At 44.3% G+C, this 23,682-nt stretch overlaps 24 non-coding genes and 2 pseudogenes across 24 annotated transcripts; all 26 read left to right on the top strand.

The window, feature by feature from the left end:
* Nucleotides 1-1,901: 1,901 nt before the first annotated feature.
* LOC135044235 (U1 spliceosomal RNA) lies at nt 1,902-2,065 on the top strand. Its single transcript, XR_010236945.1, has one exon. It is a non-coding gene; the product is annotated as a U1 spliceosomal RNA (small nuclear RNA).
* Nucleotides 2,066-2,217: 152 nt separating this feature from the next.
* LOC135044246 (U1 spliceosomal RNA) lies at nt 2,218-2,359 on the top strand (annotated as a pseudogene).
* A 692-nt stretch (nt 2,360-3,051) lies between these two features.
* LOC135044227 (U1 spliceosomal RNA) lies at nt 3,052-3,215 on the top strand. Its single transcript, XR_010236937.1, has one exon. It is a non-coding gene; the product is annotated as a U1 spliceosomal RNA (small nuclear RNA).
* Nucleotides 3,216-3,367: 152 nt separating this feature from the next.
* Nucleotides 3,368-3,530, top strand: LOC135044243 (U1 spliceosomal RNA). Its single transcript, XR_010236953.1, has one exon. It is a non-coding gene; the product is annotated as a U1 spliceosomal RNA (small nuclear RNA).
* Nucleotides 3,531-4,195: 665 nt separating this feature from the next.
* LOC135044226 (U1 spliceosomal RNA) lies at nt 4,196-4,359 on the top strand. Its single transcript, XR_010236936.1, has one exon. It is a non-coding gene; the product is annotated as a U1 spliceosomal RNA (small nuclear RNA).
* A 152-nt stretch (nt 4,360-4,511) lies between these two features.
* LOC135044239 (U1 spliceosomal RNA) lies at nt 4,512-4,674 on the top strand. Its single transcript, XR_010236949.1, has one exon. It is a non-coding gene; the product is annotated as a U1 spliceosomal RNA (small nuclear RNA).
* A 671-nt stretch (nt 4,675-5,345) lies between these two features.
* LOC135044225 (U1 spliceosomal RNA) lies at nt 5,346-5,509 on the top strand. Its single transcript, XR_010236935.1, has one exon. It is a non-coding gene; the product is annotated as a U1 spliceosomal RNA (small nuclear RNA).
* Nucleotides 5,510-5,661: 152 nt separating this feature from the next.
* On the top strand, nt 5,662-5,824 carry LOC135044244 (U1 spliceosomal RNA). Its single transcript, XR_010236954.1, has one exon. It is a non-coding gene; the product is annotated as a U1 spliceosomal RNA (small nuclear RNA).
* Nucleotides 5,825-6,496: 672 nt separating this feature from the next.
* LOC135044232 (U1 spliceosomal RNA) lies at nt 6,497-6,660 on the top strand. Its single transcript, XR_010236942.1, has one exon. It is a non-coding gene; the product is annotated as a U1 spliceosomal RNA (small nuclear RNA).
* A 152-nt stretch (nt 6,661-6,812) lies between these two features.
* LOC135044247 (U1 spliceosomal RNA) lies at nt 6,813-6,954 on the top strand (annotated as a pseudogene).
* Nucleotides 6,955-7,646: 692 nt separating this feature from the next.
* On the top strand, nt 7,647-7,810 carry LOC135044231 (U1 spliceosomal RNA). The gene has a single exon (XR_010236941.1). It is a non-coding gene; the product is annotated as a U1 spliceosomal RNA (small nuclear RNA).
* A 152-nt stretch (nt 7,811-7,962) lies between these two features.
* Nucleotides 7,963-8,125, top strand: LOC135044236 (U1 spliceosomal RNA). Its single transcript, XR_010236946.1, has one exon. It is a non-coding gene; the product is annotated as a U1 spliceosomal RNA (small nuclear RNA).
* Nucleotides 8,126-8,796: 671 nt separating this feature from the next.
* Nucleotides 8,797-8,960, top strand: LOC135044230 (U1 spliceosomal RNA). Its single transcript, XR_010236940.1, has one exon. It is a non-coding gene; the product is annotated as a U1 spliceosomal RNA (small nuclear RNA).
* Nucleotides 8,961-9,112: 152 nt separating this feature from the next.
* Nucleotides 9,113-9,275, top strand: LOC135044240 (U1 spliceosomal RNA). The gene has a single exon (XR_010236950.1). It is a non-coding gene; the product is annotated as a U1 spliceosomal RNA (small nuclear RNA).
* A 671-nt stretch (nt 9,276-9,946) lies between these two features.
* On the top strand, nt 9,947-10,110 carry LOC135044228 (U1 spliceosomal RNA). The gene has a single exon (XR_010236938.1). It is a non-coding gene; the product is annotated as a U1 spliceosomal RNA (small nuclear RNA).
* A 152-nt stretch (nt 10,111-10,262) lies between these two features.
* On the top strand, nt 10,263-10,425 carry LOC135044238 (U1 spliceosomal RNA). The gene has a single exon (XR_010236948.1). It is a non-coding gene; the product is annotated as a U1 spliceosomal RNA (small nuclear RNA).
* Nucleotides 10,426-11,096: 671 nt separating this feature from the next.
* Nucleotides 11,097-11,260, top strand: LOC135044234 (U1 spliceosomal RNA). The gene has a single exon (XR_010236944.1). It is a non-coding gene; the product is annotated as a U1 spliceosomal RNA (small nuclear RNA).
* Nucleotides 11,261-11,412: 152 nt separating this feature from the next.
* On the top strand, nt 11,413-11,575 carry LOC135044245 (U1 spliceosomal RNA). Its single transcript, XR_010236955.1, has one exon. It is a non-coding gene; the product is annotated as a U1 spliceosomal RNA (small nuclear RNA).
* Nucleotides 11,576-12,246: 671 nt separating this feature from the next.
* LOC135044224 (U1 spliceosomal RNA) lies at nt 12,247-12,410 on the top strand. Its single transcript, XR_010236934.1, has one exon. It is a non-coding gene; the product is annotated as a U1 spliceosomal RNA (small nuclear RNA).
* Nucleotides 12,411-12,562: 152 nt separating this feature from the next.
* LOC135044242 (U1 spliceosomal RNA) lies at nt 12,563-12,725 on the top strand. The gene has a single exon (XR_010236952.1). It is a non-coding gene; the product is annotated as a U1 spliceosomal RNA (small nuclear RNA).
* A 671-nt stretch (nt 12,726-13,396) lies between these two features.
* LOC135044229 (U1 spliceosomal RNA) lies at nt 13,397-13,560 on the top strand. Its single transcript, XR_010236939.1, has one exon. It is a non-coding gene; the product is annotated as a U1 spliceosomal RNA (small nuclear RNA).
* Nucleotides 13,561-13,712: 152 nt separating this feature from the next.
* Nucleotides 13,713-13,875, top strand: LOC135044241 (U1 spliceosomal RNA). Its single transcript, XR_010236951.1, has one exon. It is a non-coding gene; the product is annotated as a U1 spliceosomal RNA (small nuclear RNA).
* A 671-nt stretch (nt 13,876-14,546) lies between these two features.
* LOC135044233 (U1 spliceosomal RNA) lies at nt 14,547-14,710 on the top strand. Its single transcript, XR_010236943.1, has one exon. It is a non-coding gene; the product is annotated as a U1 spliceosomal RNA (small nuclear RNA).
* A 152-nt stretch (nt 14,711-14,862) lies between these two features.
* Nucleotides 14,863-15,025, top strand: LOC135044237 (U1 spliceosomal RNA). The gene has a single exon (XR_010236947.1). It is a non-coding gene; the product is annotated as a U1 spliceosomal RNA (small nuclear RNA).
* Nucleotides 15,026-15,696: 671 nt separating this feature from the next.
* Nucleotides 15,697-15,860, top strand: LOC135044223 (U1 spliceosomal RNA). The gene has a single exon (XR_010236933.1). It is a non-coding gene; the product is annotated as a U1 spliceosomal RNA (small nuclear RNA).
* A 152-nt stretch (nt 15,861-16,012) lies between these two features.
* On the top strand, nt 16,013-16,175 carry LOC135044248 (U1 spliceosomal RNA). The gene has a single exon (XR_010236956.1). It is a non-coding gene; the product is annotated as a U1 spliceosomal RNA (small nuclear RNA).
* Nucleotides 16,176-23,682: the final 7,507 nt, after the last annotated feature.

Raw genomic sequence — 23,682 nt, 5'->3', positions numbered from 1 at the left:
CCAGGAAACATTAACGCCACTGCATCCTTGCTGCTTTCTCATGTGGAAGTCTGTTTAATGTGAAAACAAGGTGATATCTAATTAGCACACAGGTAAGGAATTAAGAAAATCTTTATTTAAGGGTGAAGATGTTTCTCACAAAATTGTTGACCCAATGCATCATTGAAATTCAAGCTGGAAAGATGATTTTAATATATCACTTGTACATTTTGTATTGCTCTTCTGGTGACAATGTAGTTTGTTTTTGTCAATTACCATTTTAATAATAGGGTAAAGAAAATGAAGTGGATTTTTGAAAGAAAACAATACTGTCAATATACTATTAAAACAAATTAAAATGGTAAAAGTTATTGTACTTTAAGTAAAAATAAAACAGACAAAATATCAATCCCAGTTTTGGATTACTTTAATTAACAAACAAAAAAATGCATATAGCAGAGGATAGTTTCAATCTGCCTACCTCTGGGTTATGGGCCCAGCATGCTTCCATTGCAGTACTCTGCTGCACATGTAAGTTCAAGAGATCCTGAAGCACTCACTCATCATGGGAAAGTACCAATGTGTTTCTTCGTTGGTTGATGGAAGAAACATCTTACAAAAACTTTCCAGATTATTGACTTTTTAAAGTTTTTCTAGGAAACGTTTTAGATGAATGCTTATTAGCCTTTGTCAGTATGGACTTTTGCAAAGTGTCTCTGTGGCGCAATCAGTTAGTATGTACGGCTATTAACCAAAAGGTTGGTGGTTCAATCCCACCCAGGGACCTAATTGACCTTGTTATCAGATTTTGGTGATCTTTAAGTAGACAGTCAAAATTTCATACCCCCTTTTATGGTGTAGGGTACCTGGCCTTCTCTGATGTAATCAGAGTTAGATTTGATTCAGTGATTTTATAAAAACAGCTAGGAAGCACAATTTAGCAGTGGGTTGCAGAGAAAAAAAATATGCTGGCAGAAAAATCCAATTGAGTGATTAAACAGCTCTTTATTTTCTGGCTTTATTTTTATGCTAACAAATTTGTTCTCTGAAAAGTGTCCACAAAGCCAAGTCTCTGATTAACACCTTTGTAAGGATGGTTTTTCACCTATTACTAAATTAAACTTGCTTCATTGGAAAGGCAGCAAGATGCATCCTCATTTCAATGTCTACTGAAATAATACAGGTTGACACCAGGAAACATTAACGCCACTGCATCCTTGCTGCTTTCTCATGTGGAAGTCTGTTTAATGTGAAAACAAGGTGATATCTAATTAGCACACAGGTAAGGAATTAAGAAAATCTTTATTTAAGGGTGAAGATGTTTCTCACAAAATCGTTGCCCCAATGCATCATTGAAATTCAAGCTGGAAAGATGATTTTAATATATCACTTGTACATTTTGTATTGCTCTTCTGGTGACAATGTAGTTTGTTTTTGTCAATTACCATTTTAATAATAGGGTAAAGAAAATGAAGTGGATTTTTGAAAGAAAACAATACTGTCAATATACTATTAAAACAAATTAAAATGGTAAAAGTTATTGTACTTTAAGTAAAAATAAAAGAGACAAAATATCAATCCCAGTTTTGGATTACTTTAATTAACACAAAAAAAATGCATATAGCAGAGGATAGTTTCAATCTGCCTACCTCTGGGTTATGGGCCCAGCATCACTGTATGCAAATCCGTCTTCTGCAGACCTTCCCCCAGGAATGCTTGTACTAGTTGTTGCATTTGGTTTGTTGTTTGGGGGTGCTTCAGTATTAGGCAGCCTTCTGCCCTCCCATGTTCATTTGAAAATATGTGTTCTCCCTGCAGTTGTTGTCCCCAGATGAGAGTTCCCTTGTGCTGCCTCAGTTGAATCGCCTTTACTTGACAGAGATGTGCCTGAGCAGCGGCCCTCCCCAGCCCTATCCCAAATCATACTTATTTTGCATAGGAGATATCATGGTCATGAAGATTGTTCTCCCAGGGTGAGGTTCATTCATTGCATTCTGGGTATGATGACCCCTGTGATTTCCCCAAATATGGGAAACTCGACTGCATTATTTGTGGTAGTGGGGGACTGTGTTTGTGCTTTCCTCTGGTCAGCTCTGGTAAAAGTCAGATTTCTTTGTCTCAGATCTTCCTCTAGCCTTGTTCTTCTTTCGAGAGTTCCCTTGTGCTGCCTCAGTTGGATCTCCTTCACTTGACAGGGGGGTGCCCGAGCAGCGACCCTCCCCAGCTCTAGCCCAACTCCTACTTACCTGCCAGGTGAGATACTATGATCAGGAAGGTGCTTCTCCCAGGGCAAGGCTCACCCATTGCACTCTGGGTGTGCTGCCCCTTTGATTTCCCCAAATGTGGGACACTTGACTGCATAATTTGTGTTTCCCCTGGTCGGCTCTCATATAATTCAGATCTCTTTGTCTCAGGTCTCTCTTCAGCCTAGTTTGCTGTCTGTTTCCACTTCTCTTTTCTTGAGCCGCTCCCTTCTATGCCCTTGCACACTAGCCTGACTTCTCCCATCTGCTTACTTTGTGCCTTCCAACGCACAATGCGAACTACAGGTAGTGCTGCAGGGCCCACACCCTTTTACTTGCCTTACAGAGCAGCTCTGGAGCTGTTACAGTGCCCAGCTGCTGCAAGAAATCAGCTTGAATGCTTCAGGGGCTGGGGCATAGCCAACATGAGCCCCACACCGAAGGAGGGTGGAGGTGTTTAATGCGAACTAGGGGTCATCCAAGCGCCGCAAAAGGCCGCCATGCCCTGCATGCCCCTTTTCTCTTTTCATATGCAGACGAGGGTTGAAGCCAACTTTGACCCACTGCTTGGATGACATCACCATATGCAAATCCATCTGCTGCAGGCCTTCCCCCAGGAATGCTTGCACTAGTTGTTGCATTTGGTTTGTTGTTTGGGGGTGCTTCAGTATTAGGCAGCCTTCTGCCCTCCCATGTTCATCTGAAAATATGTGTTCTCCCTGCAGTTGTTGTCCCCAGATGAGAGTTCCCTTGTGCTGCCTCAGTTGAATCTCCTTTACTTGACAGAGATGTGCCTGAGCAGCGGCCCTCCCCAGCCCTATCCCAAATCATACTTATTTTGCATAGGAGATACCATGGTCATGAAGATTGTTCTCCCAGGGTGAGGTTCATTCATTGCATTCTGGGTATGCTGACCCCTGTGATTTCCCCAAATGTGGGAAACTCGACTGCATTATTTGTGGTAGTGGGGGACTGTGTTTGTGCTTTCCTCTGGTCAGCTCTGGTAAAAGTCAGATTTCTTTGTCTCAGATCTTCCTCTAGCCTTGTTCTTCTTTCGAGAGTTCCCTTGTGCTGCCTCAGTTGGATCTCCTTCACTTGACAGGGGGGTGCCCGAGCAGCGACCCTCCCCAGCTCTAGCCCAACTCCTACTTACCTGCCAGGTGAGATACTATGATCATGAAGGTGCTTCTCCCAGGGCAAGGCTCATCCATTGCACTCTGGGTGTGCTGCTCCTGTGATTTCCCCAAATGTGGGAAACTTGACTGCATAATTTGTGTTTCCACTGGTCGGCTTTCATATAATTCAGATCTCTTTGTCTCAGGTCTCTCTCCAGCCTAGTTTGCTGTCTGTTTCCACTTCTTTTTTTTTGAGCCCCTCCCTTCTATACCCTTGTGCACTATCCTGACTTCTACTCCTGTCTGCTTACTTTGTGCCTTCCAATGCACAATGCAAACTACAGGTAGTGCTGCAGGGCCCACAACCTTTTACTTGCCTTACAGAGCAGCTCTGGAGCTGTTACAGTGCCAAGCTGCTGCAAGAAATCAGCTTGAATGCTGGGGCATTGCCAATATGAGCCCCACACCGAAGGATGGTGGGGGTGTTTAATGCGAACTAAGGGTCATCCAAGCGCCGCAAAAGGCCGCCATGCCCTGCATACCCCTTTTCTCTTTTCATATGCAGATGAGGGTTCCAGCCAACTTTGGCCCACTGCTTGGATGACATCACTGTATGCAAATCCGTCTTCTGCAGACCTTCCCCCAGGAATGCTTGTACTAGTTGTTGCATTTGGTTTGTTGTTTGGGGGTGCTTCAGTATTAGGCAGCCTTCTGCCCTCCCATGTTCATTTGAAAATATGTGTTCTCCCTGCAGTTGTTGTCCCCAGATGAGAGTTCCCTTGTGCTGTCTCAGTTGAATCTCCTTTACTTGACAGAGATATGCCTGAGCAGCGGCCCTCCCCAGCCCTATCCCAAATCATACTTATTTTGCATAGGAGATACCATGGTCATGAAGATTGTTCTCCCAGGGTGAGGTTCATTCATTGCATTCTGGGTATGCTGACCCCTGTGATTTCCCCAAATGTGGGAAACTCGACTGCATTATTTGTGGTAGTGGGGGACTGTGTTTGTGCTTTCCTCTGGTCAGCTCTGGTAAAAGTCAGATTTCTTTGTCTCAGATCTTCCTCTAGCCTTGTTCTTCTTTCGAGAGTTCCCTTGTGCTGCCTCAGTTGGATCTCCTTCACTTGACAGGGGGGTGCCCGAGCAGCGACCCTCCCCAGCTCTAGCCCAACTCCTACTTACCTGCCAGGTGAGATACTATGATCAGGAAGGTGCTTCTCCCAGGGCAAGGCTCACCCATTGCACTCTGGGTGTGCTGCTCCTGCGATTTCCCCAAATGTGGGACACTTGACTGCATAATTTGTGTTTCCTCTGGTCGGCTCTCGTATAATTCAGATCTCTTTGTCTCAGGTCTCTCTCCAGCCTAGTTTGCTGTCTGTTTCCACTTCTCTTTTCTTGAGCCGCTCCCTTCTATGCCCTTGCGCACTATCCTGACTTCTCCCGTCTGCTTACTTTGTGCCTTCCAACGCACAATGCGAACTACAGGTAGTGCTGCAGGGCCCACACCCTTTTAGTTGCCTTACAGAGCAGCTCTGGAGCTGTTACAGTGCCCAGCTGCTGCAAGAAATCAGCTGGAATGCTTCAGGGGCTGGGGCATTGCCAACATGAGCCCCACACCGAAGGAGGGTGGGGGTGTTTAATGCGAACTGAGGGTCATCCAAGCGCCGCAAAAGGCCGCCATGCCCTGCATACCCCTTTTCTCTTTTCATATGCAGATGAGGGTTCCAGCCAACTTTGGCCCACTGCTTGGATGACATCACTGTATGCAAATCCGTCTTCTGCAGACCTTCCCCCAGGAATGCTTGTACTAGTTGTTGCATTTGGTTTGTTGTTTGGGGGTGCTTCAGTATTAGGCAGCCTTCTGCCCTCCCATGTTCATTTGAAAATATGTGTTCTCCCTGCAGTTGTTGTCCCCAGATGAGAGTTCCCTTGTGCTGCCTCAGATGAATCTCCTTTACTTGACAGATATATGCCTGAGCAGCGGCCCTCCCCAGCCCTATCCCAAATCATACTTATTTTGCATAGGAGATACCATGGTCATGAAGATTGTTCTCCCAGGGTGAGGTTCATTCATTGCATTCTGGGTATGCTGACCCCTGTGATTTCCCCAAATGTGGGAAACTCGACTGCATTATTTGTGGTAGTGGGGGACTGTGTTTGTGCTTTCCTCTGCTCAGCTCTGGTAAAAGTCAGATTTCTTTGTCTCAGATCTTCCTCTAGCCTTGTTCTTCTTTCGAGAGTTCCCTTGTGCTGCCTCAGTTGGATCTCCTTCACTTGACAGGGGGGTGCCCTAGCAGCGACCCTCCCCAGCTCTAGCCCAACTCCTACTTACCTGCCTGGTGAGATATTATGATCAGGAAGGTGCTTCTCCCAGGGCAAGGCTCACCCATTGCACTCTGGGTGTGCTGCTCCTGCGATTTCCCCAAATGTGGGGCACTTGACTGCATAATTTGTGTTTCCTCTGGTCGGCTCTCGTATAATTCAGATCTCTTTGTCTCAGGTCTCTCTCCAGCCTAGTTTGCTGTCTGTTTCCACTTCTCTTTTCTTGAGCCACTCCCTTCTATGCCCTTGCGCACTATCCTGACTTCTCCCGTCTGCTTACTTTGTGCCTTCCAACGCACAATGCGAACTACAGGTAGTGCTGCAGGGCCCACACCCTTTTACTTGCCTTACAGAGCAGCTCTGGAGCTGTTACAGTGCCCAGCTGCTGCAAGAAATCAGCTTGAATGCTTCAGGTGCTGGGGCATAGCCAACATGAGCCCCACACCGAAGGAGGGTGGAGGTGTTTAATGCGAATTAGGGGTCATGCAAGCGCCGCAAAAGGCCGCCATGCCCTGCACATCCCTTTTTTCTTTTCATATGCAGACGAGGGTTGAAGCCAACTTTGACCCACTGCTTGGATGACATCACCATATGCAAATCCATCTGCTGCAGGCCTTCCCCCAGGAATGCTTGCACTAGTTGTTGCATTTGGTTTGTTGTTTTTTGGGTGCTTCAGTATTAGGCAGCCTTCTGCCCTCCCATGTTCATCTGAAAATATGTGTTCTCCCTGCAGTTGTTGTCCCCAGATGAGAGTTCCCTTGTGCTGCCTCAGTTGAATCGCCTTTACTTGACAGAGATGTGCCTGAGCAGCGGCCCTCCCCAGCCCTATACCAAATCATACTTATTTTGCATAGGAGATATCATGGTCATGAAGATTGTTCTCCCAGGGTGAGGTTCATTCATTGCATTCTGGGTATGATGACCCCTGTGATTTCCCCAAATGTGGGAAACTCGACTGCATTATTTGTGGTAGTGGGGGACTGTGTTTGTGCTTTCCTCTGGTCAGCTCTGGTAAAAGTCAGATTTCTTTGTCTCAGATCTTCCTCTAGCCTTGTTCTTCTTTCGAGAGTTCCCTTGTGCTGCCTCAGTTGGATCTCCTTCACTTGACAGGGGGGTGCCCGAGCAGCGACCCTCCCCAGCTCTAGCCCAACTCATACTTACCTGCCAGGTGAGATACTATGATGATGTAGGTGCTTCTCCCAGGGCAAGGCTCACCCATTGCACTCTGGGTGTGCTGCCCCTTTGATTTCCCCAAATGTGGGAAACTTGACTGCATAATTTGTGTTTCCCCTGGTCGGCTCTCATATAATTCAGATCTCTTTGTCTCAGGTCTCTCTTCAGCCTAGTTTGCTGTCTGTTTCCACTTCTCTTTTCTTGAGCCGCTCCCTTCTATGCCCTTGCGCACTATCCTGACTTCTCCCATCTGCTTACTTTGTGCCTTCCAACGCACAATGCGAACTACAGGTAGTGCTGCAGGGCCCACACCCTTTTACTTGCCTTACAGAGCAGCTCTGGAGCTGTTACAGTGCCCAGCTGCTGCAAGAAATCAGCTTGAATGCTTCAGGGGCTGGGGCATAGCCAACATGAGCCCCACACCGAAGGAGGGTGGAGGTGTTTAATGCGAACTAGGGGTCATCCAAGCGCCGCAAAAGGCCGCCATGCCCTGCACGCCCCTTTTCTCTTTTCATATGCAGATGAGGGTTGAAGCCAACTTTGACCCACTGCTTGGATGACATCACCATATGCAAATCCATCTGCTGCAGGCCTTCCCCCAGGAATGCTTGTACTAGTAGTTGCATTTGGTTTGTTGTTTGGGGGTGCTTCAGTATTAGGCAGCCTTCTGCCCTCCCATGTTCATCTGAAAATATGTGTTCTCCCTGCAGTTGTTGTCCCCAGATGAGAGTTCCCTTGTGCTGCCTCAGTTGAATCTCCTTTACTTGACAGAGATGTGCCTGAGCAGCGGCCCTCCCCAGCCCTATCCCAAATCATACTTATTTTGCATAGGAGATACCATGGTCATGAAGATTGTTCTCCCAGGGTGAGGTTCATTCATTGCATTCTGAGTATGCTGACCCCTGTGATTTCCCCAAATGTGGGAAACTCGACTGCATTATTTGTGGTAGAGGGGGACTATGTTTGTGCTTTCCTCTGGTCAGCTCTGTTAAAAGTCAGATTTCTTTGTCTCAGATCTTCCTCTAGCCTTGTTCCTCTTTCGAGAGTTCCCTTGTGCTGCCTCAGTTGGATCTCCTTCACTTGACAGGGGGGTTCCCGAGCAGCGACCATCCCCAGCTCTAGCCCAACTCCTACTTACCTGCCAGGTGAGATACTATGATCATGAAGGTGCTTCTCCCAGGGCAAGGCTCACCCATTGCACTCTGGGTGTGCTGCTCCTGCAATTTCCCCAAATGTGGGACACTTGACTGCATAATTTGTGTTTCCTCTGGTCGGCTCTCGTATAATTCAGATCTCTTTGTCTCAGGTCTCTCTCCAGCCTAGTTTGCTGTCTGTTTCCACTTCTCTTTTCTTGAGCCGCTCCCTTCTATGCCCTTGCGCACTATCCTGACTTCTCCCATCTGCTTACTTTGTGCCTTCCAACGCACAATGCATACTACAGGTAGTGCTGCAGGGCCCACACCCTTTTACATGCTTTACAGAACAGCTCTGGAGCTGTTACAGTGCCCAGCTGCTGCAAGAAATCATCTTGAATGCTTCAGGGGCTGGGGCATAGCCAACATGAGCCCCACACCGAAGGAGGGTGGAGATGTTTAATGCGAATTAAGGGTCATCCAAGCGCCACAAAAGGACGCCATGCCCTGCACATCCCTTTTTTCTTTTCATATGCAGACGAGGGTTGAAGCCAACTTTGACCCACTGCTTGGATGACATCACCATATGCAAATCCATCTGCTGCAGGCCTTCCCCCAGGAATGCTTACACTAGTTGTTGCATTTGGTTTGTTGTTTGGGGGTGCTTCAGTATTAGGCAGCCTTCTGCCCTCCCATGTTCATCTGAAAATATGTGTTCTCCCTGCAGTTGTTGTCCCCAGATGAGAGTTCCCTTGTGCTGCCTCAGTTGAATCTCCTTTACTTGACAGAGATGTGCCTGAGCAGCGGCCCTCCCCAGCCCTATCCCAAATCATACTTATTTTGCATAGGAGATACCATGGTCATGAAGATTGTTCTCCCAGGGTGAGGTTCATTCATTGCATTCTGGGTATGCTGACCCCTGTGATTTCCCCAAATGTGGGAAACTCGACTGCATTATTTGTGGTAGTGGGGGACTGTGTTTGGGCTTTCCTCTGCTCAGCTCTGGTAAAAGTCAGATTTCTTTGTCTCAGATCTTCCTCTAGCCTTGTTCTTCTTTCGAGAGTTCCCTTGTGCTGCCTCAGTTGGATCTCCTTCACTTGACAGGGGGGTGCCCGAGCAGCGACCCACCCCAGCTCTAGCCCAACTCCTACTTACCTGCCAGGTGAGATACTATGATCAGGAAGGTGCTTCTCCCAGGGCAAGGCTCACCCATTGCACTCTGGGTGTGCTGCTCCTGTGATTTCCCCAAATGTGGGAAACTTGACTGCATAATTTGTGTTTCCTCTGGTCGGCTCTCGTATAATTCAGATCTCTTTGTCTCAGGTCTTTCTCCAGCCTAGTTTGCTGTCTGTTTCCACTTCTCTTTTCTTGAGCCGCTCCCTTCTATGCCCTTGCGCACTATCCTGACCTCTCCCGTCTGCTTACTTTGTGCCTTCCAACGCACAATGCATACTACAGGTAGTGCTGCAGGGCCCACACCCTTTTACATGCTTTACAGAACAGCTCTGGAGCTGTTACAGTGCCCAGCTGCTGCAAGAAATCATCTTGAATGCTTCAGGGGCTGGGGCAAAGCCAACATGAGCCCCACACCGAAGGAGGGTGGAGATGTTTAATGCGAATTAAGGGTCATCCAAGCGCCACAAAAGGACGCCATGCCCTGCACATCCCTTTTTTGTTTTCATATGCAGACGAGGGTTGAAGCCAACTTTGACCCACTGCTTGGATGACATCACCATATGCAAATCCATCTGCTGCAGGCCTTCCCCCAGGAATGCTTACACTAGTTGTTGCATTTGGTTTGTTGTTTGGGGGTGCTTCAGTATTAGGCAGCCTTCTGCCCTCCCATGTTCATCTGAAAATATGTGTTCTCCCTGCAGTTGTTGTCCCCAGATGAGAGTTCCCTTGTGCTTCCTCAGTTGAATCTCCTTTACTTGACAGAGCTGTGCCTGAGCAGCGGCCCTCCCCAGCCCTATCCCAAATCATACTTATTTTGCATAGGAGATACCATGGTCATGAAGATTGTTCTCCCAGGGTGAGGTTCATTCATTGCATTCTGGGTATGCTGACCCCTGTGATTTCCCCAAATGTGGGAAACTCGACTGCATTATTTGTGGTAGTGGGGGACTGTGTTTGTGCTTTCTTCTGGTCAACTCTGGTAAAAGTCAGATTTCTTTGTCTCAGATCTTCCTCTAGCCTTGTTCTTCTTTCGAGAGTTCCCTTGTGCTGCCTCAGTTGGATCTCCTTCACTTGACAGGGGGGTGCCCGAGCAGCGACCCTCCCCAGCTCTAGCCCAACTCCTACTTACCTGCCAGGTGAGATACTATGATCAGGAAGGTGCTTCTCCCAGGGCAAGGCTCACCCATTGCACTCTGGGTGTGCTGCTCCTGCGATTTCCCCAAATGTGGGACACTTGACTGCATAATTTGTGTTTCCTCTGGTCGGCTCTCGTATAATTCAGATCTCTTTGTCTCAGGTCTCTCTCCAGCCTAGTTTGCTGTCTGTTTCCACTTCTCTTTTCTTGAGCCGCTCCCTTCTATGCCCTTGCGCACTATCCTGACTTCTCCCGTCTGCTTACTTTGTGCCTTCCAACGCACAATGCGAACTACAGGTAGTGCTGCAGGGCCCACACCCTTTTAGTTGCCTTACAGAGCAGCTCTGGAGCTGTTACAGTGCCCAGCTGCTGCAAGAAATCAGCTTGAATGCTTCAGGTGCTGGGGCATAGCCAACATGAGCCCCACACCTAAGGAGGGTGGAGGTGTTTAATGCGAATTAGGGGTCATGCAAGCGCCGAAAAAGGCCGCCATGCCCTGCACATCCCTTTTTTCTTTTCATATGCAGACGAGGGTTGAAGCCAACTTTGACCCACTGCTTGGATGACATCACCATATGCAAATCCATCTGCTGCAGGCCTTCCCCCAGGAATGCTTGCACTAGTTGTTGCATTTGGTTTGTTGTTTGGGGGTGCTTCAGTATTAGGCAGCCTTCTGCCCTCCCATGTTCATCTGAAAATATGTGTTCTCCCTGCAGTTGTTGTCCCCAGATGAGAGTTCCCTTGTGCTGCCTCAGTTGAATCTCCTTTACTTGACAGAGATGTGCCTGAGCAGCGGCCCTCCCCAGCCCTATCCCAAATCATACTTATTTTGCATAGGAGATACCATGGTCATGAAGATTGTTCTCCCAGGGTGAGGTTCATTCATTGCATTCTGGGTATGATGACCCCTGTGATTTCCCCAAATGTGGGAAACTCGACTGCATTATTTGTGGTAGTGGGGGACTGTGTTTGTGCTTTCTTCTGGTCAACTCTGGTAAAAATCAGATTTCTTTGTCTCAGATCTTCCTCTAGCCTTGTTCCTCTTTCGAGAGTTCCCTTGTGCTGCCTCAGTTGGATCTCCTTCACTTGACAGGGGGGTACCCGAGCAGCGACCCTCCCCAGCTCTAGCCCAACTCCTACTTACCTGCCAGGTGAGATACTATGATCATGTAGGTGCTTCTCCCAGGGCAAGGCTCACCCATTGCACTCTGGGTGTGCTGCCCCTGTGATTTCCCCAAATGTGGGAAACTTGACTGCATAATTTGTGTTTCCCCTGGTCGTCTCTCGTATAATTCAGATCTCTTTGTCTCAGGTCTCTCTCCAGCCTAGTTTGCTGTCTGTTTCCACTTCTCTTTTCTTGAGCCGCTCCCTTCTATGCCCTTGCGCACTATCCTGACTTCTCCCGTCTGCTTACTTTGTGCCTTCCAACACACAATGCAAACTACAGGTAGTGCTGCAGGGCCCACACCCTTTTACTTGCCTCACAGAGCAGCTCTGGAGCTGTTACAGTACCCAGCTGCTGCAAGAAATCAGCTTGAATGCTTCAGGGGCTGGGGCATTGCCAACATGAGCCCCACACCGAAGGAGGGTGGAGGTGTTTAATGCGAACTAAGGGTCACCCAAGCGCCGCAAAAGGCCGCCATGCCCTGCACGCCCCTTTTCTCTTTTCATATGCAGACGAGGGTTGAAGCCAACTTTGACCCACTGCTTGGATGGCATTACCATATGCAAATCAATCTGCTGCAGGCCTTCCCCCAGGAATGCTTGCACTAGTTGTTGCATTTGGTTTGTTGTTTGGGGGTGCTTCGGTATTAGGCAGCCTTCTGCCCTCCCATGTTCATCTGAAAATATGTGTTCTCCCTGCAGTTGTTGTCCCCAGATGAGAGTTCCCTTGTGCTGCCTCAGTTGAATCTCCTTTACTTGACAGAGATGTGCCTGAGCAGCGGCCCTCCCCAGCCCTATCCCAAATCATACTTATTTTGCATAGGAGATACCATGGTCATGAAGATTGTTCTCCCAGGGTGAGGTTCATTCATTGCATTCTGGGTATGCTGACCCCTGTGATTTCCCCAAATGTGGGAAACTCGACTGCATTATTTGTGGTAGTGGGGGACTGTGTTTGTGCTTTCCTCTGCTCAGCTCTGGTAAAAGTCAGATTTCTTTGTCTCAGATCTTCCTCTAGCCTTGTTCTTCTTTCGAGAGTTCCCTTGTGCTGCCTCAGTTGGATCTCCTTCACTTGACAGGGGGGTGCCCGAGCAGCGACCCTCCCCAGCTCTAGCCCAACTCCTACTTACCTGCCAGGTGAGATACTATGATCAGGAAGGTGCTTCTCCCAGGGCAAGGCTCACCCATTGCACTCTGGGTGTGCTGCTACTGCGATTTCCCCAAATGTGGGAAACTTGACTGCATAATTTGTGTTTCCTCTGGTCGGCTCTCGTATAATTCAGATCTCTTTGTCTCAGGTCTTTCTCCAGCCTAGTTTGCTGTCTGTTTCCACTTCTCTTTTCTTGAGCCGCTCCCTTCTATGCCCTTGCGCACTATCCTGACCTCTCCCGTCTGCTTACTTTGTGCCTTCCAACGCACAATGCATACTACAGGTAGTGCTGCAGGGCCCACACCCTTTTACATGCTTTAAAGAACAGCTCTGGAGCTGTTACAGTGCCCAGCTGCTGCAAGAAATCATCTTGAATGCTTCAGGGGCTGGGGCATAGCCAACATGAGCCCCACACCGAAGGAGGGTGGAGATGTTTAATGCGAATTAAGGGTCATCCAAGCGCCACAAAAGGACGCCATGCCCTGCACATCCCTTTTTTCTTTTCATATGCAGACGAGGGTTGAAGCCAACTTTGACCCATTGCTTGGATGACATCACCATATGCAAATCCATCTGCTGCAGGCCTTCCCCCAGGAATGCTTACACTAGTTGTTGCATTTGGTTTGTTGTTTGGGGGTGCTTCAGTATTAGGCAGCCTTCTGCCCTCCCATGTTCATCTGAAAATATGTGTTCTCCCTGCAGTTGTTGTCCCCAGATGAGAGTTCCCTTGTGCTGCCTCAGTTGAATCTCCTTTACTTGACAGAGATGTGCCTGAGCAGCGGCCCTCCCCAGCCCTATCCCAAATCATACTTATTTTGCATAGGAGATACCATGGTCATGAAGATTGTTCTCCCAGGGTGAGGTTCATTCATTGCATTCTGGGTATGCTGACCCCTGTGATTTCCCCAAATGTGGGAAACTCGACTGCATTATTTGTGGTAGAGGGGGACTGTGTTTGTGCTTTCTTCTGGTCAACTCTGGTAAAAGTTAGATTTCTTTGTCTCAGATCTTCCTCTAGCCTTGTTCTTCTTTCGAGAGTTCCCTTGTGCTGCCTCAGTTGGATCTCCTTCACTTGACAGGGGGGTGCCCGAGCAGCGACCCTCCCCAGCTCTAGCCCAACTCCTACTTATCTGCCAGGTGAGATACTATGATCAGGAAGGTGCTTCTCCCAGGGCAAGGCTCACCCATTGCACTCTGGGTGTGCTGCTCCTGCGATTTCCCCAAATGTGGGACACTTGACTGCATAATTTGTGTTTCCTCTGGTCGACTCTCGTATAATTCAGATCTCTTTGTCTCAGGTCTCTCTCCAGCCTAGTTTGCTGTCTGTTTCCACTTCTCTTTTCTTGAGCCGCTCCCTTCTATGCCCTTGCGCACTATCCTGACTTCTCCTGTCTGCTTACTTTGTGCCTTCCAACGCACAATGCGAACTACAGGTAGTGCTGCAGGGCCCACACCCTTTTAGTTGCCTTACAGAGCAGCTCTGGAGCTGTTACAGTGCCCAGCTGCTGCAAGAAATCAGCTTGAATGCTTCAGGTGCTGGGGCATAGCCAACATGAGCCCCACACCTAAGGAGGGTGGAGGTGTTTAATGCGAATTAGGGGTCATGCAAGCGCCGCAAAAGGCCGCCATGCCCTGCACATCCCTTTTTTCTTTTCATATGCAGACGAGGGTTGAAGCCAACTTTGACCCACTGCTTGGATGACATCACCATATGCAAATCCATCTGCTGCAGGCCTTCCCCCAGGAATGCTTGCACTAGTTGTTGCATTTGGTTTGTTGTTTGGGGGTGCTTCAGTATTAGGCAGCCTTCTGCCCTCCCATGTTCATCTGAAAATATGTGTTCTCCCTGCAGTTGTTGTCCCCAGATGAGAGTTCCCTTGTGCTGCCTCAGTTGAATCGCCTTTACTTGACAGAGATGTGCCTGAGCAGCGGCCCTCCCCAGCCCTATCCCAAATCATACTTATTTTGCATAGGAGATATCATGGTCATGAAGATTGTTCTCCCAGGGTGAGGTTCATTCATTGCATTCTGGGTATGATGACCCCTGTGATTTCCCCAAATGTGGGAAACTCGACTGCATTATTTGTGGTAGAGGGGGACTGTGTTTGTGCTTTCCTCTGGTCAGCTCTGGTAAAAGTCAGATTTCTTTGTCTCAGATCTTCCTCTAGCCTTGTTCTTCTTTCGAGAGTTCCCTTGTGCTGCCTCAGTTGGATCTCCTTCACTTGACAGGGGGGTGCCCGAGCAGCGACCCTCCCCAGCTCTAGCCCAACTCCTACTTACCTGCCAGGTGAGATACTATGATCAGGAAGGTGCTTCTCCCAGGGCAAGGCTCACCCATTGCACTCTGGGTGTGCTGCTCCTGCGATTTCCCCAAATGTGGGACACTTGACTGCATAATTTGTGTTTCCTCTGGTCGGCTCTCGTATAATTCAGATCTCTTTGTCTCAGGTCTCTCTCCAGCCTAGTTTGCTGTCTGTTTCCACTTCTCTTTTCTTGAGCCGCTCCCTTCTATGCCCTTGCGCACTATCCTGACTTCTCCCGTCTGCTTACTTTGTGCCTTCCAACGCACAATGCGAACTACAGGTAGTGCTGCAGGGCCCACACCCTTTTACTTGCCTTACAGAGCAGCTCTGGAGCTGTTACAGTGCCCAGCTGCTGCAAGAAATCAGCTTGAATGCTTCAGGTGCTGGGGCATAGCCAACATGAGCCCCACACCTAAGGAGGGTGGAGGTGTTTAATGCGAATTAGGGGTCATGCAAGCGCCGCAAAAGGCCGCCATGCCCTGCACATCCCTTTTTTCTTTTCATATGCAGACGAGGGTTGAAGCCAACTTTGACCCACTGCTTGGATGACATCACCATATGCAAATCCATCTGCTGCAGGCCTTCCCCCAGGAATGCTTGCACTAGTTGTTGCATTTGGTTTGTTGTTTGGGGGTGCTTCAGTATTAGGCAGCCTTCTGCCCTCCCATGTTCATCTGAAAATATGTGTTCTCCCTGCAGTTGTTGTCCCCAGATGAGAGTTCCCTTGTGCTGCCTCAGTTGAATCTCCTTTACTTGACAGAGATGTGCCTGAGCAGCGGCCCTCCCCAGCCCTATCCCAAATCATACTTATTTTGCATAGGAGATACCATGGTCATGAAGATTGTTCTCCCAGGGTGAGGTTCATTCATTGCATTCTGGGTATGCTGACCCCTGTGATTTCCCCAAATGTGGGAAACTCGACTGCATTATTTGTGGTAGTGGGGGACTGTGTTTGTGCTTTCCTCTGGTCAGCTCTGGTAAAAGCCAGATTTCTGTGTCTCAGATCTTCCTCTAGCCTTGTTCTTCTTTCGAGAGTTCTCTTGTGCTGCCTCAGTTGGATCTCCTTCACTTGACAGGGGGGTGCCCGAGCAGCGACCCTCCTCAGCTCTTGCCCAACTCCTACTTACCTGCCAGGTGAGATACTATGATCATGAAGGTGCTTCTCCCAGGGCAAGGCTCACCCATTGCACTCTGTGTGTGCTGCTCCAGCTATTTCCCCAAATGTGGGAAACTCGACTGCATAATTTGTGTTTCCCCTGGTCGGCTCTCGTATAATTCAGATCTCTTTGTCTCAGGTCTCTCTCCAGCCTAGTTTGCTGTCAGTTTCCACTTCTCTTTTCTTGAGCCGCTCCCTTCTATGCCCTTGCGCACTATCCTGACTTCTCCCGTCTGCTTACTTTGTGCCTTCCAACGCACAATGCGAACTACAGGTAGTGCTGCAGGGCCCACACCCTTTTAGTTGCCTTACAGAGCAGCTCTGGAGCTGTTACAGTGCCCAGCTGCTGCAAGAAATCAGCATGAATGTTCTTCGTTGATTGATGGAAGAAACATCTTACAAAAACTCTCCAGATTATTGACTTTTTAAAGTTTTTCTAGGAAACGTTCTAGATGAATGCTTATTAGCCTTTGTCAGTATGTACTTTTGCAAAGTGTCTCTGTGGCGCAATTGGTTAGTGTGTAAGGCTATTAACAAAAGGTTGGTGGTTCAATCCCACCCAGGAATGTAATTGACCTTGTGATCAGATTTTGGTGATATTTAAGTAGACAAGTCAAAATTTCAAACCCCCTCTTATTGTGTAGGGTACCTGGCCTTCTCTGATGTAATCAGAGTTAGATTTGATTCAGTGATTTTATAAAAAACAGCTAGGAAGCACAATTTAGCAGTGGGTTGCAGATAAAAAAAATATGCTGGCAAAAAAATACAATTGAGTGATTAAACAGCTCTTCATTTTCTGGCTTTATTTTTATGCTAACAAATTTGTTCTCTGAAAAGTGTCCACAAAGCCAAGTCTCTGATTAACACCTTTGTAGGGATGGTTTTTCACCTATTACTAAATTAAACTTGCTTCATTGGAAAGGCAGCAAGATGCATCCTCATTTCAATGTCTACTGATATAATACAGGTTGACACCAGGAAACATTAACGCCACTGCATCCTTGCTGCTTTCTCATGTGGAAGTCTGTTTAATGTGAAAACAAGGTGATATCTAATTAGCACACAGGTAAGGAATTAAGAAAATCTTTATTTAAGGGTGAAGATGTTTCTCACAAAATCGTTGCCCCAATGCATCATTGAAATTCAAGCTGGAAAGATGATTTTAATATATCACTTGTACATTTTGTATTGCTCTTCTGGTGACAATGTAGTTTGTTTTTGTCAATTACCATTTTAATAATAGGGTAAAGAAAATTAAGTGGATTTTTGAAAGAAAACAATACTGTCAATATACTATCAAAACAAATTAAAATGGTAAAAGTTATTGTACTTTAAGTAAAAATAAAAGAGCCAAAATATCAATCCCAGTTTTGGATTACTTTAATTAACAAAAAAAATGCATATAGCAAAGGATAGTTTCAATCTGCCTACCTCTGGGTTATGGGCCCAGCATGCTTCTATTGCAGTACTCTGCTGCACATGTAAGTGCAAGAGATCCTGAAGCACTCACTCATCATGGGAAAGTACCAATGTGTTTCTTCATTGGTTGATGGAAGAAACATCTTACAAAAACTCTCCAGATTATTGACTTTTTAAAGTTTTTCTAGGAAACGTTCTAGATGAATGCTTATTAGCCTTTGTCAGTATGTACTTTTGCAAAGTGTCTCTGTGGCGCAATTGGTTAGTGTGTAAGGCTATTAACCAAAAGGTTGGTTGTTCAATCCCACCCAGGGACGTAATTGACCTTGTGGTCAGATTTTGGTGATATTTAAGTAGACAAGTCAAAATTTCAAACCCCATCTTATTGTGTAGGGTACCTGGCCTTCTCTGATGTAATCAGAGTTAGATTTGATTCATTGATTTTATAAAAACAGCTAGGAAGCACAATTTAGCAGTGGTTTGCAGAGAAAAAAAATATGCTGGCAGAAAAATCCAATTGAGTGATTAAACAGATCTTCATTTTCTGGCTTTATTTTTATGCTAACAAATTTGTTCTCTGAAAAGTGTCCACAAAGCCAAGTCTCTGATTAACACCTTTGTAAGGATGGTTTTTCACCTATTACTAAATTAAACTTGCTTCATTGGAAAGGCAGCAAGATGCATCCTCATTTCAATGTCTACTGAAATAATACAGGTTGACACCAGGAAACATTAACGCCACTGCATCCTTGCTGCTTTCTCATGTGGAAGTCTGTTTAATGTGAAAACAAGGTGATATCTAATTAGCACACAGGTAAGGAATTAAGAAAATCTTTATTTAAGGGTGAAGATGTTTCTCACAAAATCGTTGCCCCAATGCATCATTGAAATTCAAGCTGGAAAGATGATTTTAATATATCACTTGTACATTTTGTATTGCTCTTCTGGTGACAATGTAGTTTGTTTTTGTCAATTACCATTTTAATAATAGGGTAAAGAAAATTAAGTGGATTTTTGAAAGAAAACAATACTGTCAATATACTATTAAAACAAATTAAAATGGTAAAAGTTATTGTACTTTAAGTAAAAATAAAAGAGCAAAAATATCAATCCCAGTTTTGGATTACTTTAATTAACAAAAAAAATGCATATAGCAAAGGATAATTTCAATCTGCCTACCTCTGGGTTATGAGCCCAGCATGCTTCCATTGCAGTACTCTGCTGCACATGTAAGTGCAAGAGATCCTGAAGCACTCACTCATCATGGGAAAGTACCAATGTGTTTCTTCATTGGTTGATGGAAGAAACATCTTACAAAAACTCTCCAGATTATTGACTTTTTAAAGTTTTTCTAGGAAACGTTCTAGATGATTGCTTATTAGCCTTTGTCAGTATGTACTTTTGCAAAGTGTCTCTGTGGCGCAATTGGTTAGTGTGTAAGGCTATTAACCAAAAGGTTGGTGGTTCAATCCCACCCAGGGACGTAATTGACCTTGTGATCAGATTTTGGTGATATTTAAGTAGACAAGTCAAAATTTCAAACCCCATCTTATTGTGTAGGGTACCTGGCCTTCTCTGATGTAATCAGAGTTAGATTTGATTCATTGATTTTATAAAATCAGCTAGGAAGCACAATTTAGCAGTGGTTTGCAGAGAAAAAAAATATGCTGGCAGAAAAATCCAATTGAGTGATTAAACAGCTCTTCATTTTCTGGCTTTATTTTTATGCTAACAAATTTGTTCTCTGAAAAGTGTCCACAAAGCCAAGTCTCTGATTAACACCTTTGTAAGGATGGTTTTTCACCTATTACTAAATTAAACTTGCTTCATTGGAAAGGCAGCAAGATGCATCCTCATTTCAATGTCTACTGAAATAATACAAGTTGACACCAGGAAACATTAACGCCACTGCATCCTTGCTGCTTTCTCATGTGGAAGTCTGTTTAATGCGAAAACAAGGTGATATCTAATTATCACACAGGTAAGGAATTAAGAAAATCTTTATTTAAGGGTGAAGATGTTTCTCACAAAATCGTTGCCCTAATGCATCATTGAAATTCAAGCTGGAAAGATGATTTTAATATATCACTTGTACATTTTGTATTGCTCTTCTGGTGACAATGTAGTTTGTTTTTGTCAATTACCATTTTAATAATAGGGTAAAGAAAATTAAGTGGATTTTTGAAAGAAAACAATACTGTCAATATACTATCAAAACAAATTAAAATGGTAAAAGTTATTGTACTTTAAGTAAAAATAAAAGAGCCAAAATATCAATCCCAGTTTTGGATTACTTTAATTAACAAAAAAAATGCATTAAGCAAAGGATAGTTTCAATCTGCCTACCTCTGGGTTATGGGCCCAGCATGCTTCCATTGCAGTACTCTGCTGCACATGTAAGTGCAAAAGATCCTGAAGCACTCACTCATCATGGGAAAGTACCAATGTGTTTCTTCATTGGTTGATGGAAGAAACATCTTACAAAAACTCTCCAGATTATTGACTTTTTAAAGTTTTTCTAGGAAACGTTCTAGATGAATGCTTATTAGATTTTGTCAGTATGTACTTTTGCAAAGTGTCTCTGTGGCGCAATTGGTTAGTGTGTAAGGCTATTAACCAAAAGGTTGGTGGTTCAATCCCACCCAGGGACGTAATTGACCTTGTGTTCAGATTTTGGTGATATTTAAGTAGACAAGTCAAAATTTCAAACCCCATCTTATTGTGTAGGGTACCTGGCCTTCTCTGATGTAATCAGAGTTAGATTTGATTCATTGATTTTATAAAAACAGCTAGGAAGCACAATTTAGCAGTGGTTTGCAGAGAAAAAAAATATGCTGGCAGAAAAATCCAATTGAGTGATTAAACAGCTCTTCATTTTCTGGCTTTATTTTTATGCTAACAAATTTGTTCTCTGAAAAGTGTCCACAAAGCCAAGTCTCTGATTAACACCTTTGTAAGGATGGTTTTTCACCTATTACTAAATTAAACTTGCTTCATTGGAAAGGCAGCAAGATGCATCCTCATTTCAATGTCTACTGAAATAATACAAGTTGACACCAGGAAACATTAACGCCACTGCATCCTTGCTGCTTTCTCATGTGGAAGTCTGTTTAATGCGAAAACAAGGTGATATCTAATTATCACACAGGTAAGGAATTAAGAAAATCTTTATTTAAGGGTGAAGATGTTTCTCACAAAATCGTTGCCCTAATGCATCATTGAAATTCAAGCTGGAAAGATGATTTTAATATATCACTTGTACATTTTGTATTGCTCTTCTGGTGACAATGTAGTTTGTTTTTGTCAATTACCATTTTAATAATAGGGTAAAGAAAATTAAGTGGATTTTTGAAAGAAAACAATACTGTCAATATACTATCAAAACAAATTAAAATGGTAAAAGTTATTGTACTTTAAGTAAAAATAAAAGAGCCAAAATATCAATCCCAGTTTTGGATTACTTTAATTAACAAAAAAAATGCATTAAGCAAAGGATAGTTTCAATCTGCCTACCTCTGGGTTATGGGCCCAGCATGCTTCCATTGCAGTACTCTGCTGCACATGTAAGTGCAAAAGATCCTGAAGCACTCACTCATCATGGGAAAGTACCAATGTGTTTCTTCATTGGTTGATGGAAGAAACATCTTACAAAAACTCTCCAGATTATTGACTTTTTAAAGTTTTTCTAGGAAACGTTCTAGATGAATGCTTATTAGATTTTGTCAGTATGTACTTTTGCAAAGTGTCTCTGTGGCGCAATTGGTTAGTGTGTAAGGCTATTAACCAAAAGGTTGGTGGTTCAATCCCACCCAGGGACGTAATTGACCTTGTGTTCAGATTTTGGTGATCTTTAAGTAGACAAGTCAAAATTTCAAACCCCCTCTTATTGTGTAGGGTACCTGGCCTTCTCTGATGTTATCAGAGTTAGATTTGATTCAGTGATTTTATAAAAAACAGCTAGGAAGCACAATTTAGCAGTGGGTTGCAGAGAAAAAAATATGCTGGCAAAAAAATCCAATTGAGTGATTAAACAGCTCTTCATTTTCTGGTTTATTTTTATGCTAACAAATTTGTTCTCTGAAAAGTGTCCACAAAGCCAAGTCTCTGATTAACACCTTTGTAGGGATGGTTTTTCACCTATTACTAAATTAAACTTGCTTCATTGGAAAGGCAGCAAGATGCATCCTCATTTCAATGTCTACTGAAATAATACAGGTTGACACCAGGAAACATTAACGCCACTGCATCCTTACTGCTTTCTCATGTGGAAGTCTGTTTAATGCGAAAACAAGGTGATATCTAATTAGCACACAGGTAAGGAATTAAGAAAATCTTTATTTAAGGGTGAAGATGTTTCTCACAAAATCGTTGCCCCAATGCATCATTGAAATTCAAGCTGGAAAGATGATTTTAATATATCACTTGTACATTTTGTATTGCTCTTCTGGTGACAATGTAGTTTGTTTTTGTCAATTACCATTTTAATAATAGGGTAAAGAAAATTAAGTGGATTTTTGAAAGAAAACAATACTGTCAATATACTATTAAAACAAATTAAAATGGTAAAAGTTATTGTACTTTAAGTAAAAATAAAAGAGCCAAAATATCAATCCCAGTTTTGGATTACTTAAATTAAAAAAAGCATACAGCAGAGGATAGTTTCAATCTGCCTACCTCTGGGTTATGAGCCCAGCATGCTTCCATTGCTGTACTCTGCTGCACATGTAAGTGCAAGAGATCCTGAAGCACTCACTCATCATGGGAAAGTACCAATGTGTTTCTTCGTTGGTTGATGGAAGAAACATCTTACAAAAACTCTCCAGATTATTGACTTTTTAAAGTTTTTCTAGGAAACGTTTTAGATGAATGTTTATTAGCCTTTGTCAGTATGCATTTTCGCAAAGTGTCTCTGTGGCGCAATCAGTTAGTGTGTACGGCTATTAACTAAAAGGTTGGTGGTTCAATCCCACCCAGAGATGTAATTGATCTTGTTATCAGATTTTGGTGATCTTTCAGTAGACAAGTCAAAATTTCAAACCCCCTCTTATGGTGTAGGGTACCTGGCCTTCTCTGATGTAATCAGAGTTAGATTTGATTCATTGATTTTATAAAAACAGCTAGGAAGCACAATTTAGCAGTGGGTTGCAGAGAAAAAGAAATATGCTGGCAAAAAAATCAAATTGCGTGATTAAACAGCTCTTCATTTTCTGGCTTTATTTTTATGCTAACAAATTTGTTCTCTGAAAAGTGTCCACAAAGCCAAGTCTCTGATTAACACCTTTGTATGGATGGTTTTTCACCTATTACTAAATTAAACTTGCTTCATTGGAAAGGCAGCAAGATGCATCCTCATTTCAATGTCTACTGAAATAATACAGGTTGAAACCAGGAAACATTAACGCCACTGCATCCTTGCTGCTTTCTCATGTGGAAGTCTGTTTAATGTGAAAACAAGGTGATATCTAATTAGCACACAGGTAAGGAATTACGAAAATCTTTATTTAAGGGTGAAGATGTTTCTCACAAAATTGTTGCCCCAATGCATCATTGAAATTCAAGCTGGAAAGATGATTTTAATATATCACTTGTACATTTTGTATTGCTCTTCTGGTGACAATGTAGTTTTTTTTGTCAATTACCATTTTAATAATAGGGTAAAGAAAATGAAGTGGATTTTTGAAAGAAAACAATACTGTCAATATACTATTAAAACAAATTAAAATGGTAAAAGTTATTGTACTTTAAGTAAAAATAAAAGAGCAAAAATATCAATCCCAGTTTTGATTACTTAAATTAACAAAAAAAAATGCATATAGCAAAGAATAGTTTCAATCTGCCTACCTCTGGGTTATGGGTCCAGCATGCTTCCATTGCAGTACTCTGCTGCACATGTAAGTGCAAGAGATCCTGAAGCACTCACTCATCATGGGAAAGTACCAATGTGTTTATTTGTTGGTTGATGGAAGAAACATCTTACAAAAACTCTCCAGATTATTGATTTTTTAATGTTTTTCTAGGAAACGTTCTAGATGTATGCTTATTAGCCTTTGTCAGTATGTACTTTTCGCAAAGTGTCTCTGTGGCGCAATCGGTTAGTGTGTTCGGCTATTAACCAAAAGGTTGGTGGTTCAATCCCACCCAGGGACGTAATTGACCTTGTGGTCAGATTTTGGTGATATTTAAGTAGACAAGTCAAATTTCAAACCCCCTCTTA

The sequence above is a fragment of the Pseudophryne corroboree genome, unplaced genomic scaffold (genome assembly GCF_028390025.1).
Source record: "Pseudophryne corroboree isolate aPseCor3 unplaced genomic scaffold, aPseCor3.hap2 scaffold_896, whole genome shotgun sequence".
NCBI classification, from domain to species: Eukaryota; Metazoa; Chordata; class Amphibia; order Anura; family Myobatrachidae; genus Pseudophryne; species Pseudophryne corroboree.
The sequence above is the reverse complement of the archived record's forward strand: the minus strand, read 5'-3'. Positions and strand labels throughout refer to the sequence as shown.